Raw genomic sequence first — 12,955 nt, forward strand, 5'->3', positions numbered from 1 at the left:
GGTAACCCTATTCCGCTGGCTGCTCATGCTCTGAAGTGTTTGAATCCACTTCTAATAGAAGGTCAGCGAAGACTTGCTCTTTGAGAAGTGCAAAAGTGCCTCCACATCCTGTTGCTAATTGATCCTCTTTTGGCTGATCTCTCAAACATCCAGATTTGTTCAAAACAGGCACCAGGGCCAAACTGCTTGTTTTTGAGTAAATTGGAGGAGGGAAATTAATCTCAACAAATTACTTCGTTGTTTTTTTAAATATGAGGAGCCTATTTGATTTTTTTCCAAAAGACACATATTTAGGATCACATGTGTAAGCATTGAAAGCATGCAGGATCTGAGATCTTCCAAAACGTTGTGAGAAATCAATGTAGGACAATGGTCCCTTGAGTTCATCCATCATTCATTAAGATCATGGACCTTAAATCCGCTTTTTTGTCCAATGTCTATGTCTGTTGACTTGGTCAGTTCAAAAAATGTTCAATTCCAGTCTTGAATGAGCATCCGCAACACAATGATGTCAATAATTTCTGCAGATTCCCACTTCTATAAAACACGCATATTGTAGTGCAAGTAAAAACACAAAATTGCTGAGGAACTCACCAGGTCTCACAGATTGCATTGGAAGTAGAGATATATAACCAATGATTTTGGCCCTGAGCCCTTCCGTGAGCAAAATGCAGACAGGCGCCTGAATAAAAGACAGAGAGAAGGGAAGAAAGAGCAGAGGGAGGACCATAGGTCAACAGACAAAAGAAGATAATTTGTCATGAGAAGGAGGAGAGGAGAGGAAAGGAGAGAATTGATCAGTGTATGCAAGAGCTGGAGGAAAAGTGAAAGACAGAACTAGAGGAAAGGAGAAATAAGGATAGGCAAAAGGTAGAGTAGATGGTTGGGGAGCTATCGTAGACCAGGAAAGGCAATGTTAATGCCATCTGATTAGAGGATGCCCACATGAAATATGAGGTGTTGTTCCTCCAATTTAAGGGTGGTCTCAATCTGGCAGAACATGAGACCATGGGCAGACATGTCAGCATGGGAATGGGACAGGATGGAATGAGTTGCCACTGGGAGATCCCTGCTATTGTGGTGGACAGAGTGAAGCTGCTACATGAAGCAATCTCCCAGTCGGTGTTCAGTCCCTCTGGTGTAAAGGAGGCCACAGCGGGAGCACCAGATGCAGTAGATGGCCCCTGCAGATTCATAAGTGAAGTGTGGCTTCACTTTGAAGGATGGTTTTGGGGGCGTGAATGGTGGTGAGGGAGGACGCATGTGTGCAAGTGGAGTATCTCCTGTGGTCACAGGGGTAGGTGTCAAGGCAGCGATTGGTGGGAAGGGAGGAGTTGATGAGGAATTCACAGAGGGAGCAATCATTGCAGAAGGCAGATAGGGTAGGAAAGGGGAAGATGTGTCTGGTGGTGGGATCACATAGTAGTTGGCGGAAATGTTGACTGTGGAGCCTGGTGGGATGTTAGGTGAGGATAAGGAGAATCCTGTCCTTGTTGCACGTAGGGGTTGGGGGCAGATCTAGAGGTATTGGAGGATATGCGGATGAGGTCATCTAGTGAGTTGATAGTGATAGAGGGGAAGCCACATTGTTTGAAGATGGAAGACATCTCTAATGACCTCGTCATGGGGGCAGATGTGACAGAGACTCAGAATTTGCAAGAAAGGAGTGGAATCCTCATAATGCAAGAATAATATCTAACACTGCACAGTTCATACAGAATTAGGATCATATAACATCCTTTCTGGAAGTGGAAGACATTAATGTGCCAGCTGGTATTAGCACATCTACTTTACTGATGGATCAGGTTTCAACTTCACGAAACACAATTGGAAGCCAATGCAGCTCTGTGTGGTTACAAGCCATTCCAATCAGAGCTCTGGCAGTTCTATCCAAATGGAGAGCTGACAACTGGGAGAAATTTGGCAAGACGAAGCAGGAGTTGGCCATCAATGTTAGCACAGGGTCTTGATATTTTAATGCCAGTTGTGTGATGATGCAGTCCATTGACCAAATGGTCCCAGGAACATTACACTCAGGGCGTGAAGGATGAAAGTGCAATCCCCCCCCCACCCCCCAAGTCAGGTACACCAGATTGCAGTCACTCAATTCATGATCCTGCTGTTACCAGCCAGATGTTCCTGAGGCTAATTGTGATCATCCATTAAGACATCTGTGGTCCTGGAACCTGGAATTCAAAGGAACTATGAGAGGGCCAGTAAATGCAAGAATATTCTGAGATGCACCGTAGTAGGATGCCACCGCATCATACTATTAGGGCAAGAAATGTAAGCTGGAAGGCAATCACACCGGGTAACTTGACAATTCTTTATTATCATTAATATAAACTCAATTTGACAGGCCATTTGGGGTCATTTATTGATTACAAATCTTTAAATTCCTCTAGTCATGTTTCAATAATCCAATTGTAGATGCAAACATATTGAATGCATTCTCTTCCATTCCCCTTCATCAAGGACATGCAACTTCTATGCATTTAACAAGGCCAGAGTTAATGGTATGTACATTTGGTCTGTCGACTTGGCAACCAAATCACTCGGTAAAATGGTGAGCTGTGCTTCCCATTCATAGATCCTGAATCATCACTGAGGATAAACTTTGACAGATGAAATGCATATCAACGTTCACATAAATTGACGCATTTCTGACGTACGATGGTTGAATGGAATGAGTTTATTCACTCAATCGGTTCAGTTCAGTTCAAATTTATTCATCATCAGGATTGCACAAGTACAATGAAGGTGGTCTCTTTATTAATTTCTAGTCAAGTCATGTTGAGGAGGACCTTCAAATTCTATCAGTAATCGACTTCACCAAATTTGTCTGCAAAAATGAATTGGTATTAACAAGGACATTCATGGTCATTGTTTCTGCATTGAGGCATTGTGTTCCTCTAAAATTCCCAGCACTAACTATGCCTTAGGTGACATGTTGTAGTAATAAAGCAAATAGCATTACTCAAAAGATATTTGAACAACAGTATTCTAACCGATAATTCCAGGGCTCCACCAAATCTAATCCTATAATATTGCTAAATATTTGAACATGTGGAGAAATAGCTGAAATTCAAGAAAGACAATAGACACATTTCAAGGAGAATGACAACTAACAATGTATGTCTCAAATGCTGACACTTCAATCACTGCAGGCCCTTAAAAGATTCCTAATAATCACATGTTAGAAATCCTTAGTAAAGTGACACCATTTCAATTAATGAATTATCTTTGAATGGTGAAATAAAATTAATAATTTAGGTCAATCACTGTTCATCGGAACTTCATCAGTTTCTTCCTTCACAGTTGCTGCCTGTCTTGTTTTATATCCACAACATTTCCTGTTTTTATTTCAGATTTTCAGCCTCAGTAGCTGTTTACTTTTCAATGATATATCTTCGCTAAAAGGTCAAAATGCTGTAGATACAAATAAAGAACCCAAAAATAACCTCTGCTTATCTGCCTACAGGCGAGGGACAGAAATTGGAAAAGCAGATCCTTTTTTTTTTGCCTTATTTTTATATCAGGTGACCAGTTACAAAAGGAAATATGAACCAACTGATTTGACCTTTTGTCATGAATTAAAAATGTAGATGTTATGATTGCAGCCCCTTGGTTCAAGCACATATTGAAAAAAAACCTTTGAGGTTGAATAGGGAGCAAAAGATAATGCCAGCATATCAAACCTCAAGTGTGGGTTCCAAACCTACAGGAAGGAGTGTATGTAGCTCCTGCTTGACCAATAATGGTCAAAAATTGATCAAATTTCAACAAGAGATTATGAGTTTTCTTATGAGTAACTTTTTTTAAAAGGAGATGGGACATGAAGAAGCTATGAAGAAAGTTCTTTCTTTTACAAACAATATTAGCTCATAAGCACATTGACGCTGTCTATTTACAATAATTTTGTAGTCAGTCCATAAAACATCAGTAGAGCATGAACAACATCTCTAGGTGGTGAACACTCAGAGTTACACAACTCTTCAATAGAAGTTGATGCCATGAGTGGGTTAATTGGACTTAGTGAGTTATGTGCATGGGCTCACGATGGATAAACTAGACACTGAAGGGGCAATCAGAATGGGTGACAGTGACATCATACAATTGCCACAAGCTCGATTCTTTTATCAGAGTTAGGTGAGAGCTAACCCAAGCCCAAGGAAGCTATAAATAGAATCAAAATCAGGGTGAGTTGCTTCCAGCATCAGTGCTAATTACATGGGAGTCAAGGTTATAGTTAATTAAGAGTTAAAAGTTGTGTAATATTGTTGGAGAACTAACAATGCAACAGCTTTCAATAAACTATAGAGAGAGTTTTGAGTGGTGCTATGCTATAAATCTGGTTAGTTTTATCAAACAGATTTTGGGGTACCACAGTTAGCATAGCGGTTAGTGCAACGCTGTTACTGCACCAGCAATGGGGAGCAGGGTTCAAACCTTGCACTGTCTGTAAGGAGTTTGTACATTCTTCATGGGTCTTCCCCGAAGCCTCCAGCTTCCTCCCAGTCTACAGCCAGGGTTGTAGGGCAATTGGGTGGCACAGCCTATTAAAGTGCTGTATATCTACATTTTAAATAATAAATTTAGGTCTGAACAGAGATAATGCGTATCAGGAAGGACAACTCACTGTGAAGTCTAACAGGTTGTCCAAATTTATTACAGATCCTTTTATGCTTTGCTGTCCTATAACTGCAAGATAAAAAATCTTTGTGTGCTTTTACAGGGCAAACAAAAGAAAAAGATGTTTGTGTAATTTGTGCACATGACAATAAATGGATTCTTGAGTAAAAATCTCATGAGGAATCACACAGGCATGTGGCTCCTTGTCTTGCTGCTTCTCATCCTTACCTCATCCCCTACTCCCTCAGTGACCAGGAACCTACCCCATGGCTGAGGTATGGGAATTAAAGGCAGATCCAACTAGCTTAACTTGGTAACAGCTAAAATTGTAGGTGAGGGATTTCAGCTCCAAGTCATGCTGCTGGGACCTGATCACCAGATGGAGACAGAGAGAACAAATATACATTTAAAAACCATTGATGTGGAAAATCAGGACACAGAATGAGGAAGGAGTTGATAGCCCTTTTCACCCAACCTTCAATCCTGTGAGATGTAGGGAGAGACAGAGTCAGACAGGCTCTCCAGATATACATCAAGTCAAGTCAAGACAAGTTAAGTTTATTGTCATCTGATTCCACAAGTACAACCAATGAAAAGTGCTCTCCAGTCGGTGCAAAACGCGCAGGCACACAACCAGACATAACACATACACAAACAATAATATGCAGGACAAGTGTTCACATACACGTTGATCGTGGTGGGAGACTTTCTCTCATGGCCAGCCACAACTTCTATGATCAGGAAGTGCAGTCCTTGGAATTCGTGGAGAGCTCTGGGTTCTGAAGGGAGCCTATTAATACAGTTTATTTTTCCCCATTTACTGTGTTATCTGGAGGCTGCAATGTTCAGGGTGGTCATCACCTTGATATCCACAGGCAGAGAATTCAGGTGTGAGGTTTGAATGGTGCCCTCTGATCTGTTTACCCCCACCCCCCTGACTTAAAGGGGCTGAAAAGGCCTGTCTTTTCTGTGTCACCAAGGAACAGAGCAATGCAAAATAATTTCATATGTGGGTGAAAGTGGAGATCTCACATGTGACATAGTGGCCTTAATAATGATGATGAGTAATCTTGTGCAGAAAAAGCAGGCTGACACCCGCCTGTTTAAGATCATTTTCCCTTCTTCTGACTTTTCAGAAGGCCTGTGAGAGGAGTCCTCGCTATCAGGAAAAACATTTAATGTCAGTATGTTTCCTCTCCTTTATTTTGCCTGACATGCTTAGTTTTGACTTAAAAATAATAGTGAATTTAATCATAGTTTCAACTAAAGCTGGATTAACATGTGACTGATATTGTAATAGGAATAAACAGAAGATTCACAGAACCCTAAATGTATCATTAACATATTTGGCAAAACGATTGGATTGGCCATTTTCGTAGATTCTTATTCGGTTTACATACTGAAAGTGCAGACTTGGTAAATATTCACTTTTGTCTAGTGTTTCATAAACTGAGGTATAGAGAAATAGCAACATGGTTCATTCTACACATAAGTTGAAGGGGTAATTTCTATAACTTTTAATTGCTCCAACTTTGCACAGATTTTAGTATCATCTGCAAACTTAATGATCATACTGGCAGGTACTGAGGGCTGACTCAATGGCAACAGTGCGCACGGGCAATGTGTTTCCAAGCTGAATCACAAGCATTAACTACAACCTTTTAATTGCACAATTACCTCCTGGGCCAGAATTTCAAGCTCTCAGTGAATGCACCAGGTTCCATTTTTGTGAAGTAACCTGCTTCTCAAAAGCAATAAAGTGGCCATTTAATCAATAATTAAATTAATTAATGATTAAATAAGGGTGGCACAGTTAGCATAGCAGTTAGTGCAATGCTGTTACAGTACCAGCGGCTGGGGATCAAATCCTGCACTGTCTGTTAGGAGTTTGTGTGCTATCCCCTTGTCTGTGTGGGTTTCCTCTGGGTGCTTCAGTTTCCACCCACCCTTAAAACTGGGGTTGTAAGTCAATTGGGTTGTAATTGGGCAGCATTTGTTCGTGGGTCAAAAGGGCCTGTTACCGTGGCATATGTCTAATAAAAAAACTAATTAATTAAAGATCTTCAAAAAATTCAATTGTAAGTGATGGCTCTACAAAAGGCAATGCTGAGAGTTCCCTCTTCCCTGACAATCAAAGAGTACCAATTAGGATCCTTCCAAGAATTTTGAAAAGATGATATCAAGCTGGATGGTCAGTTGTTACCTCGCCTTGATTATTTTCTTTGAAAATGAGATCTCCCTGAGCTGATTTTCAGAGAGAGTCTGCTAATTCTATTAAATCATTGCAGATACCAGCTGACAAAACACCTCTCCCAGTATTTTATCTCCTATGGGTAGATGTCATGTGGGCCTGCAGACCTATTTATTTCATGATTTCTTATTCCATCCATGGGGATGTTACTACTTCTTTTAATATTCATGCTATAATTCAAAACAGAACACCTCAACCACAACATCAACAATTTGCAGTGAGGCACCCCAAGGACATTTCTAACTGGCTCCAGTCACCACTCTATGGGGAGGATGTAATGGCACTTGGACAAAGTGCAGAGAGAAGATTCACCATCATGTCACCATGATTGGACTATTTCACTTCATGTGAAGAGACTAAATAGGCTGGGTTTGTTTTTCTTGGAGGAGAGAAAGCCAAGAGGTAACTGATAAATGTGTTCAAAAATATGAAGGGCATAGAATGGAGAGTAAGTCTCAGCATCTTGGAGGCAACGAAGACCAAAGGACATCAAGTTAAGTTGAGGACTAAAAGAGTGAGAAGACATATGAGGAATTTGTAACACTTCAGGAGGTTGGAATCTGGAATATACTGTTTATTATTTGGCAGCATGTTCTTTCACAGTATTTAAAAACTACTTAGGTGAGCATTTGATTTGCCAAAGCAAAGAAGGCTATGAACTAATGCTGGTAAATGAGTTCATATTGGCAGTTACCTGATGCTCAGCATGGACAAGGGTCTGAGCTGGATGACTCTACGCTCACAGGCAATATTACAATAGTGGTCAGTTTTACGGCATTTTGATCCTTGTTGGCTGAACATTGAGGAGAAGGAATAAAACTTCACTCACAGGTGCATAGACTGATGTGAAATTGTTGTGTAGCACTTCACCCACAACCAAAGAGCTAGAGTGGGTGACCCAACTATTTTCAGCAGACATATGTGATCTTTAATTCCTTTTTGATTTCTAATATGAAAAACTTTTATTATTATCACTATTGGTTAAAACCATCTTTTCTCTTTTGATTTTAAGAATGGCTAAAATTTTGTCTTCTTAAATTCCATTTAGTTCCTGTCCCCTTTCTCCTTTGCTTTGTCTTCACTGTGGATAAATCCTATAACTTGGGTTCCTTTCAATGATTGATTACAGATAATAAGTTTATCATCAGATACATTTTACAATGCACATATGCACCAAAATTCTTACTTGATGCAGCGAACGAGTATTTTTAAAGAAAAACTAAAATAATAAACTAATTAAACAGCGACTGCACTTCCTGAATGAGGCAGGCAAGGCTACCAGCCACCATTATCTATAGGGAAAATCCTGGCCGGCTGCATCACAGTGCGGTACGGTTGCTGAAGAGAAATGGATCGGAAGTCAATCCACAGGACCATAAGAGTGGAAGAGAGGATCACTGGTCTCCCTCCCCCCAGAATCGATGGGATCTACCAGGATTGTTGTCTGAAAGAGTGTGCAAAATCACTTCCACTCCACACATAGCTCTTGTCAGGGAAGAGATATGGGAGTATTAGAGTCAGCACCACCAGGCTGAATAGCCAAAGGAACTGTTCACACTAACCATCCAAACTCTCAAATGTACTAAGCAATATCTATTTCTATACATTTATAATTGTCCTGCATATAGATATTGTTTGTCTGGTTGTGTGTCTGCATATTTTGCACCAAGGACTGGAGAATGTTGTTTCATCGGATTGTACTTGAGCAATCAGATGACAATAAACTTGACTTGAAATCAAGTTCAAGTTTATTGTCATCTGATTGTACATATGCAACATGACGAAACATCAGCTCTCCAGACCATACTGTACGGACAAAAATGCACAATACAATGAACATAATGATCATAGAAATAATCAAAATAAATATTTGGGATGATTTTCACACTTGCAGGATGCTGTTCATCAATCTCACAGCCTGTGGAAAGAAGCTAATACCCAGCCTTGCAGTCCTGATTTTGAATCTCCTGTAACTTCTTGATAGTAGTGGGTTGAAGATACTGTCCACTGGATGTAAATGGTCTTTTTTTAAATTTAGACATATAGCATGGTAACAGGCCATTTTGGCCTACAAATCCATGCCGCCCAATTTACATCCCATTAGCCTACACCACCGGTATGTTTTTGAATGGTGGGAGGAAACCAGAGCCCCATGGAAAATCCACACAGATACGGGGAGAATGTACAAGACAGCACAGGATATAAACCATGGACCTGATCACTGGCACTGTAAAGACGTTCCACTAACTGCTTGAGCCCTGTTTAGACAGTGTTCCCAGTCATCTGTAGAGGAAAGGGAGACCCCAGTGATCCTTTCAGCTGTTTAAATGATCCTCCATATGGACTTCCTGTCAGATGCTTTGCTGCCTCCATACTACACAATGATGCAGCCAGACAGAACACTCTCAATAGGTTGATAATAAATATTCATATTAATCCCAGTGCAAAAATGGTAACTTGCAATAATGCAGCCAGTCCCTTTATGGTGTCAGAGTAGATCATGATTAGTGTACCAATGGGAGGTTTAATTGGAAAGCTGTTGGAAAGAAACAGTTCTTGAACGTAGATATGCTGGTTTACAGGCTTCTGCACCATCTGCCCAAAAGTAGCAATGACCAGGGTAATAGGAGTCCTTTATGATGTTGGCTGCCTTCTTGAGGCAGCATCTCACTTAGATATCTGCAATGGTTGGGAGGTTGGAGTCCATGATGAATTTGAGTACATTTACCACTTTCTGCATTCCTGGCCAATTGAGTTCTGCGCTGTTATTTTAATCTTCTCTAATCCTAGGATTAGTTCTATTTGGCAGACTGAGCACTTTGCTCACATTGCCCTACCAATATGAGGTGCAGGACATTTTTTTTTCCTTTTTTAAATATTTTTAATGTTTAACATATAAACTTGCAAACAAAACACATAACCAGTCATCACATGAATATACAAGCATATATTTAAAAAATTAATGGAATTACATTAAACAGTTCCTTGATCCACATAAGAAATGAGTAATTAATTAGTCTATAATAACTATGTTAAACCCATATTTACCAAGTTAAGCCAAATAAAAATTGATAAAAATAATAAAAAAAAAGAAAACAAACAAAAAAAACCTAAAAGCTAAATCTAATTTACCCCCTCCCCCGAAACAAGGTTTACCTTATATATAAAAAAGGACAATTTGTGAATCTGATGGCGACCTCCAGACATCAGACAGAGAATCAAAATACAAAATTCTTTGATAGTATTCTATGAATAGCACATCTTTATAAATTTAAACTTTCTATTTTTAATGTTGTATCTAATTTTTTCCAAGCTTAAATAGGACATTATATCATGTGACCACTGTGTATGAGTAGGAGAAGAGTCATCTTTCCATTTCAGTATGATTGATCGTCTGCGATCAATGTGGCTAAGGTTCCTCCTGAGATGCAGACAGAAGTGTATCTGCCTCACATGAAAAACCAAACTAAGTAATTAATGGACAAAGTTCTATACTAATCTTAAAAATCGTTGATAATGTTTGGAAGGTGTCTTTCCAAAATCTCTCTAAAATTGCACACTCCCAAAACATATGATTCAGTGAAGCTTCAAATATTTTACACTTCTCACATAGTGGATCAATATCTGCATAAAAATGGGATAATTTAAGTTTGGACATATGTGTTCTATGTACCACCTTAAATTGTAATAAACAGTGCCTTGCACAAAATGAAGAATCATTAATCAAGCTTCAATCTTCAACTGAAAATGTTATGTTCAAATCACGTTCTCAATCATTTTTAATTCCAGCCATTGTGGCTGATCTTAAATCCAATAAATCATTATAAATGTATGATATTACGTAAATTAGAATTGGTTCCCACCCAATCAATAGTCCCTGGACAGGGCTGGAGTTAGCAATAATAGCTGGGAAATCATAAAACCATCCACACCAGTCTTTCAGGACTTCATATTACACAAAGATCTTTATTCTATTAAAATATCATCTATTGATAAACATTTGTCAATATTATCCTCGATACACGGTCACAAGTACTTTACCCTTAGTGTATTTTTTTTTTGTTTCTTACCACTTCCTTTGTATCCCTACTTTGTCCTTTTGATCTTTCCCAGTTCATCATACTTTGCTCACTCCAACATAGTCAATTTATCTTCATCCTAATTAAGATTTTAAAAAACTATGATTTGAAACTCATCTTCCTCCTTCTCACACTAATATCAACTTCAATCATGTTAATGCGCTAATGATTGTGAGTTCATTGTCATACATATTGAACAATATACATGCTCACCAAAATTCTTACTTGCTGCAGCCAGAGATTTTGTAAAGTAAAAAAAAAGTAAACCTTAAATTAAGAGATAATAAATATAAAAGATGGATCATAAATATTCAGTTACCATAGCCCAAGAAAACTGGTGTAACAATAGTGTGGACAGACATTTATGTGGTGTTGGAGCAGTCCATGTAACAAAGGGAGGTTCAAGAGCCTTCATGCCATTGGAAAGCAACCATTCATGAACTGAGAGGTGCAGGCCTTCAGTTTTCTGTACCCTATATCCAAAGATAAAGAATCAAATGTTGTATTTAACTTAGTGATCACTCATCATCAGATTGTTTCCAAGTCAGGATAGCACACAAGTTGGAGGGAACCTGTAAGTGGTGTTTCTAGCCATCTGCTGCTCTTGCCCTTATTGGTGGTAAAAGTATTGTGTTTGGTAGACACTGTCAGATTGAAAGAGTGTCGCTAATCTCTTTGAAATAAGGGGAAGCAAGGGTTCCTTCATGCTGGGGGGAGAGTATGGCTCTTCTTTATTGCAAAGGAGGAAATCATTTAAAAGGGCCCATTTCCGGGATAATTCCCCATTGTTCCCACTGCTTCTAGTAAAACTGATTAGAAACCATCCACAGATGTAGTCAGGGTTTGCATAACATCATATAACCATGTAACCATATAACCATTTACGGAGCGGAAACAGGCCATGTTGGCCTTTCGAGTCCGCACCGGTTCACTGATTTTGTGCGCCCTCTTCAGGCATTGGTCCGGTAGATCTTCATTCAGTAACGATAATTTGATTTTTAAACTTCATGTGAGCTCTGGTTGAAAGGGTGCTTGGTTCAAGATATGATCAGAAGAGTGAGTTAAAAACAAAGGTGCATGTCACCCTGGTGCCAAATGAAAACCTTCCTGCACATTTGAAATTTAACAGACTTGTGACCCTCCCATTGTGACCTTCCCTATTAATATCTGCAGCCCTGCTTTGGTTTTTGTTGCCAGGTCTACTCACTATTCCAATCCCACACATACATGCAAGATGTATGGCTAGAAGCTTATTCTAAATCATGAAATAAGTAATCAACAGCTGACCATCTCTCTGATGTATGTCTGAGAGAGAGTAAGATTTCAATAATGATTCTCAACAAAAAGATAATTATTAACACTGCCATGTAATGACTTTTAAATGAACATCAACATCAGTACAGCACTCCTGCAGCAAATATTATTTTACCAACCCAAACATCCAACTGTGCACATTCCGTGACAAAATAAACTCAACTTTTGTTTGTGTCACCAGATATTACTGCCAAAGATACATATGACATTGGTATCCATTTTGTATGAATGAGCAACCACAATGACAAACAAGGAAAGTGACATCAAAGGGAGACTGGTGCCTCAGAGGGACAAAGGTCTTGGTTCTCTGCTCAGAATATTCCAACAGCTTTAGAGAAATAATGAAGACTCAGCTGAAATACACAGGTCAGGAAAAGATCACAGAGAGTTGCAAGCTCATGGGGATCAGTCTTCACTCCGTCGAGGACATCTACAAGAAGTGGTGTCTCAAGAAAGCAGCCTCGATCCTTAAAGAACCTCACCACCTAGGCCATGCCCTCTTCACACTGATTCCATCAGGAAGGAGGTACAGGAGACTGAAGACAAACACACAATGGTCCAATAGTGGGGGAGATAAGAACTAGGGGACATAGCCTCAAGATTCAGGGTAGTAGATTTAAGACGGAGATGAGGAGGAACTGCTCTTCCCAAAGAGTGGTGAATCTGTGGAATTCACTGC

General features: G+C 39.5%; 1 long non-coding RNA gene across 2 annotated transcripts; it reads right to left on the reverse strand.

Moving 5' to 3' along the window:
• Positions 1–2,312: 2,312 nt before the first annotated feature.
• Positions 2,313–11,429, reverse strand: LOC138762929 (uncharacterized). 2 transcript variants are annotated; one of them, XR_011357241.1, is made up of 3 exons: positions 11,282–11,429; positions 10,954–11,041; positions 2,313–2,842 (listed from the first exon to the last, which is right to left on the reverse strand). It is a non-coding gene; the product is annotated as an uncharacterized lncRNA (long non-coding RNA). The 2 variants fall into 2 exon arrangements; XR_011357240.1 differs by lacking the exon at positions 11,282–11,429 and adding an exon at positions 11,176–11,266.
• Positions 11,430–12,955: the final 1,526 nt, after the last annotated feature.

The sequence above is a fragment of the Narcine bancroftii genome, chromosome 5 (genome assembly GCF_036971445.1).
Source record: "Narcine bancroftii isolate sNarBan1 chromosome 5, sNarBan1.hap1, whole genome shotgun sequence".
Taxonomy (NCBI): Eukaryota; Metazoa; Chordata; class Chondrichthyes; order Torpediniformes; family Narcinidae; genus Narcine; species Narcine bancroftii.